The sequence below is a fragment of the Haliotis rubra genome, unplaced genomic scaffold (assembly GCF_003918875.1).
Source record: "Haliotis rubra isolate DU_JTF1 unplaced genomic scaffold, ASM391887v1 Scf456, whole genome shotgun sequence".
NCBI lineage: Eukaryota > Metazoa > Mollusca > Gastropoda > Lepetellida > Haliotidae > Haliotis > Haliotis rubra.
This window is the reverse complement of record NW_025767142.1, coordinates 722,080-727,764: the sequence shown is the minus strand read 5'-3', so window position 1 is coordinate 727,764 and position 5,685 is coordinate 722,080. Positions and strand designations below refer to the sequence as shown.

Sequence of the window (5,685 nt, the reverse complement as noted above, 5' to 3'; positions counted from 1 at the left end):
TAACAGAACATTATGCTATGGCGATTGGAATTCTTTATCTAGTGTAATAGCCAGTATTGTGAAGTCAAAGTTATAGCTACGTTTACGTTGAAGGTTTGTGTTGTTGAGTGAACAATCATTTACGGAACGGAACGGTGGGGTGGCTTGGTGGTTAAGACTTTCACCTGCCACGCCGAAGATCCAGGTTCGATTCCCCACATGGGCACAATGTGTGAAGCCCATTTCTGGTGTCCCCCGCCGTAATATTGCTGGAATATTGCTAAAAGCGGAGTAAACTCACTCATTTACAGAACAGGAACCGTGAAGATCAGGGTTAGAACTGGTCTTCAGTAACCCATGCTTGTCGTAAGAGGCGACTAACGGGGTCAGGTGGTCAGGCTCGTTGACACGTGTCATCGTATCAAACTTGCTTAGATTGAAGCTCACGCTGTTGATCACTGGTTTATCTGGTGTAGACTCGATTATTTACAGATTGCCGTCATACAGCTGGAATATTGCTGAGGGCAGCGTTAAACAACAAACAAACAAACAAACAAACGGCACATTTACTGATCGGCTTCCGGGCCGTGGGGTAGCCTAGTGGTTAAAGCGTTGGCTCGTCACGCCGAAGACCCGGGTTCGAATCCCCCTCATGGGTACAATGTGTGAAGCCCATTTCTGGCGTCCCCCGCCGTGATGTTGCTGGAATATTGCTAAAAGCGGCGTCAAACCAAACTCAGTCAGTCAGACTAATCGGCTTCCTTGCCAGTATTGTATTTTGTTACGCGCAATAAGAGACCCGATTCCACACAATGGCGATCTGCTCACAACACAAAGACTCAAGTGTGCAGTACAATTCACACAACCCAGATACATAGCGGAAAGACCATCCAACTGTACTCGAGCAAGTCTGAAGTACGCATCAGCTGACATTTGCAGAATAACGTAAGCTCCATGTTTGGTGAGCAGTGCGAGACACAGTAACCGAACACAAGGCTGGAGATGCGATCTCACTGGATATCTGGGCCTAGGGGCCCTATTTAGGTTGCATGGATCAACACGTGTTATGCGACATGCATTTCATCTGTCATTCCCTTGCACGAGAATCATGATTTTCCGGAGTAAAGCGAAGAGTCGGTATTGTTACGAATTGTCACTCGGAATCAGAGGCACAGTCTTGTTGGAACTGAGCGTTACGATTGTAACAAGTGACGGCTATGCACCTGTTGTGCACGGACTGAAAAAGCCCCGCGAGGCCACGGATCATTCTTTTCCCAGATAGCGGAATTAATTTGAAACGTGAATTGGTACTTATTGGTTGTGATGAGACAATGACTGTCTCATCAATCACTGAGAGATACCATGAATACAGCCAGATCAATAGAGGGGATGTCTGTGTAAGCAAGCCCGGATCGAAGTGAGAGGTGCGATACCCGCTGTGAGATCGATGATCGACACAAGTGCACTGATAGTAATAGACAGAATACAAGTCTTAGTACTAGTGATATGACAGCAACGCAAATCCGTAATAAATTGATATCTTGTGACCCTTTAAGTTTCTGAATGAAACCTCGAATTAAGATGGATTATGAAACCAAATACAAGAAAGCTGTTTAAAGCCAAGCTCTAAACATTGTGATCTGAGCTGTCTGTTGAATCAATTGTTAGGCTTGAATAACAGCTGAGCCCTGCCATTAATGCGAGAAGTAGGAAAACCTGTATCGAACTTTCGGGCTTTCGTGTTAGGAAGGTGATATGTGGTTTAATGTAGCGTTCAGAATTATAACAGTAAATAACAACACGCGTGTATGCTTGTGCTTGTATTTCTTCGTAGTAATTCTTGTAATATGGTGTTAGCCCACTCAGATGCCACTAAGTTTGATATGGGTACCCCTCTCAAACACGGCATACACTGACTCCAAATTCTGACAAGTCTTTGTATCTTCCCTTAGTTCCGAGCACCGCGAAGGCTGACATCGAATACCCTCTTTCAACTTTTGGTATGAGGCGACCGAGGATCGAACCCCGATCTCGCTTGTTTGTTTCAATTGATCACCCACTTTGGATTTGTTTGGTTTATTTGTTGTTTAACGCCGCACTCTGTAGTATTCCAGATATATGGCGGCGGTATGTATATACTCGTTTGGACCACACAATCCAGTGATCAACGGCATGAACATCGATCTACACAATTGGGATACGATGGCATGTGTCAATCAAGTCAGCGAGCCTGACGACCCGATCCCGTTAGCCGTCTCTTACGACAAGCATGGGTTACTGAAGACCAATTCTAACCCGCATCTTCACGGGTGGAATGGTATCAGAGTATACCCTGACTGCGTGGACTGTTGTTCGTATCATCAAGATAGACTCTTGATTATCGGCAGGAATGCCAACCTCATTTTGACAAACCGGATGCCAAGCTCTGTGGAAATCCGGATGCCGTAAAGCAGTATACGAGATGCCGTAAACGGATGATAATATTTCAATGTTAACATATATTTTCGTATTTATTTACAAGCAAAAGGTGACGAATCAATATAAATAACTAGCCTTCATATGTCCACACATGTCCATGCATACTATGTGGAAATCCCAGTATACTTAATGTGCACCTACTGTGTACGCCAATATGACTCAAGAGAATGCCAAGACGACGCCAGATGCCTATAGATATGCAATATCATTGAGAGGGCGGGGCTGTGGGGTAGCCTAGTGTTTAAAGCGTTCGCTCGTCACCTCGGAGACCCGGGTTCGAATCCCCACATGGGAACAATGTGTGAAGCCCATGTCTGGTGTTCCCCGCCGTGTTATTGCTGAAACATTGCTAAAAGCGGCGTAAAACTAAACTCACTCACTTGCTGAGTACTGAAGAACAGTTTAAATAGATTCGTGTTACAAAACTGTGTGAACGTATCAGTTATGTACTGACCTATATAAAGAATCCATGTCACGAGTTTCAGATACATAATTTACGATGAAATTGTGGTTTGTGGTGCAAAGAATAAACTGAATTGCCTTATCAGTTAATGAGAAAATAATATTGTAAAGATACGTCATTGACCGTTCGAGCGTTACCCTTACTACAATCGTTTATAAGCGAGGAACAGAATATTCACCAGGATCGATTTTTGTGGGGGAAGTGCCTGTTTTGATCGTAATATATGATCAAGGAGTTTTGACTTAAAAGCATTAGGAGATAACCAATTTCCGTTCCAAAATGGCCATGCTAAATTAAAACAAACCACAGAGGAATAGGCGACCTAATTTTAACAATCTGCCATAAACTGACGTGAAGTCAATACGTTATATCCAATTCCCCCAAAATCGATGATAAAACATTTTGCTGATATTCAAGATCAAGGGCGCTCTCTTCAGAGACGTGATGTTTTTACATATCAAAAACAAATTTAATTAGACAAACACCCCAACACAGAATTCATTGGTAGAGTTTAGTCGCTGTGTTTACACAGTTGGTAAGCCGTCAGTTTGGACTGGGAACCCTCCCAGTCGCAGTAATACCAAGACGTTCTTAAAACCGGTGGCCGTATCGAGTTGTAAGGCAGTAATAATAGCACAAGAGAATGAACGAAAAAACTATGGGCGCTTATTAAATCCACCAAGGTCACGAAATGCCCTCGACCGACTTACACATGATCAATACTTTTGCTACAGCGGATCATTCAATGGGCAAGATTTTGGCACCACTCCAAGCACAGCATCGGATTCCTGCAAGTCTGCTGCCAATGTTTGGTAACATCGTTCACGCTGAGGCCGAAGAACGCTGCGACTGCATCATCAATTCTTGGTGTATTTTTATCCGTGTTCCATCGGCGTGTAGCTCTATCTCCAGAATCATACTGGAAGCTTGTTCTTTGCCGTGCATTTGGTGATTATATAATTATAACCGACTCTGACCGATATTCGTTCACGGTTTCATAGGCATCTAGGTTACTAGTGCCAAAATAAAATGGATTTTTAAGTGCCTCCCCGGGGTTGCACTGTCTGTAGCAAGATTCACATTCAGTTGTCTATTTTCCTCCAATTCTAAAATATCCACTAGAATAAGTGAGCCAGTACGACAGGGCGCCCAGCATCAGTGTTGTCAAGGATACTGCATTGGCATTTGTAGGAATATCAGCTGATTGTGAGGATAGGCTTCTGTGCACTCGTATCTGCTCATACATCGAATTAGGTCTTCATCTGGATAAAAAAATTATTAATTTAAAGATGTATTTACTGGGTTATGTATGTGCTGGGTTTTCCCAAAGAAAGGTGGCAACCTCTTTCTAGATCTCTTGTTCGACATTCTGCTTTAACTTGCAATTTCCTCACCTGACCTAATATTTGCAATAATCCAAACATGAATGCGGAAGCTCTCCCTCAAAGTATTCAAAAATACCTTTTTCTCACTCGTCACACACTCAATAACTATCTCTCTCTGTCTTACTCTCTCTCATAGATACACTCTCTCTTTCTTTCTCTCACACACAGAAACACAATCTCTTTCTCTCCCTCTTTCTCCCCTTCTCTCTCCCTCTTTCTTCCCCACTTCCTCTTATAATATAATAGTAATACCTAACCCCATACAAAGCCTAAGTATAATCCTATTACCGATTGTTACATCATAGCTACTTAAGTCAACGGAGTTATAACATTCATGTATTACGTACAATCTAAGGTTAATAGCCCCAAGGTGAAGGTCACGGAAGAGCTGACGTAGCGATTTGAACGCCAGCTGGGAGCCGTTACGCCAGTGATGGTTCCATCCAGCGTATGCTATACGAAAGTGTACTCACGTGCATTAAATGGTTATGGATCATAAATGTCAGGATAGGTTTCCCCGATGCATTTCTGAGACGTTCATACCTCTGGTGGCTAAGCGACCACAACTGTTTCTCATTATAAACTACCTTTGCTCCACGGTATACACTGTGTTAGGAGCATGAGGTGCATATGTTAGCTGTTTGCTCGTCAAGGTTCAAGCTAGGGCCAAAGGTTAGCATTCTTGTTCGGAAATATATACTATTGCATTTAGTGTCAAGTGTAGTGCGTCTTTAAACCTGCCGAGATATTCCATGATTGCATTCCCGCAGGTATAATATACTAGTCCGTTGATTGCGGCTCCAGATATTCTCGAAATAGAAAAGCAATGAAATACCATTAGCTGCTCGTATTTTATGAGATTCTTTCAACACACAATCGTTAAGTCTAAACACCACTTTTGAAAGAATTAAAGCGACTGTTTGTACGTAAATAATCATCATCTTCACCTTCACATCGTAGAACATCGATAGCTACTGCATAGCGATAGCTCCTCTGCATAGCTATGTGAGAGAAGCCTACTTGGCGACCTTGTGTGGAGACATCTGATATCCCTGTGACGTCATATGTGTCTGTGCGGTAAGTGAGACAGATCCAGGTTGGAGATTTCTTACTGCAGATTTCAAGGCCAGATGGTGAAAGGTATGGGGCAATTTGGCAAAAGAGTCAAAGAAACCCTTCGTCGTTAAAAAGCACGAATGTGGGGGATTCGAGTTACAGTTTCTCACGCTAATACAATGCTGCCACGCTGAAACGTATCGCATTATGTTACTACATTAGTTTCCAGGTACGGCAATACCGTTAAAGAAGCACGGGCAATAAGGAAAACCATTAATTCAACGGGGAGCGGACCTCAGAGAAGACAACAAAATGGCGTCCATA

The 5,685-nt window shown here is 43.0% G+C and overlaps 1 long non-coding RNA gene across 1 annotated transcript; it reads right to left on the bottom strand.

Moving 5' to 3' along the window:
• Positions 1 to 3,417: 3,417 nt before the first annotated feature.
• On the bottom strand, positions 3,418 to 5,054 carry LOC124290089. The gene is made up of 2 exons (XR_006901828.1): positions 4,779 to 5,054; positions 3,418 to 4,182 (listed from the first exon to the last, which is right to left on the bottom strand). It is a non-coding gene; the product is annotated as an uncharacterized LOC124290089 (long non-coding RNA).
• Between the last annotated feature and the right edge of the window lie 631 nt (positions 5,055 to 5,685).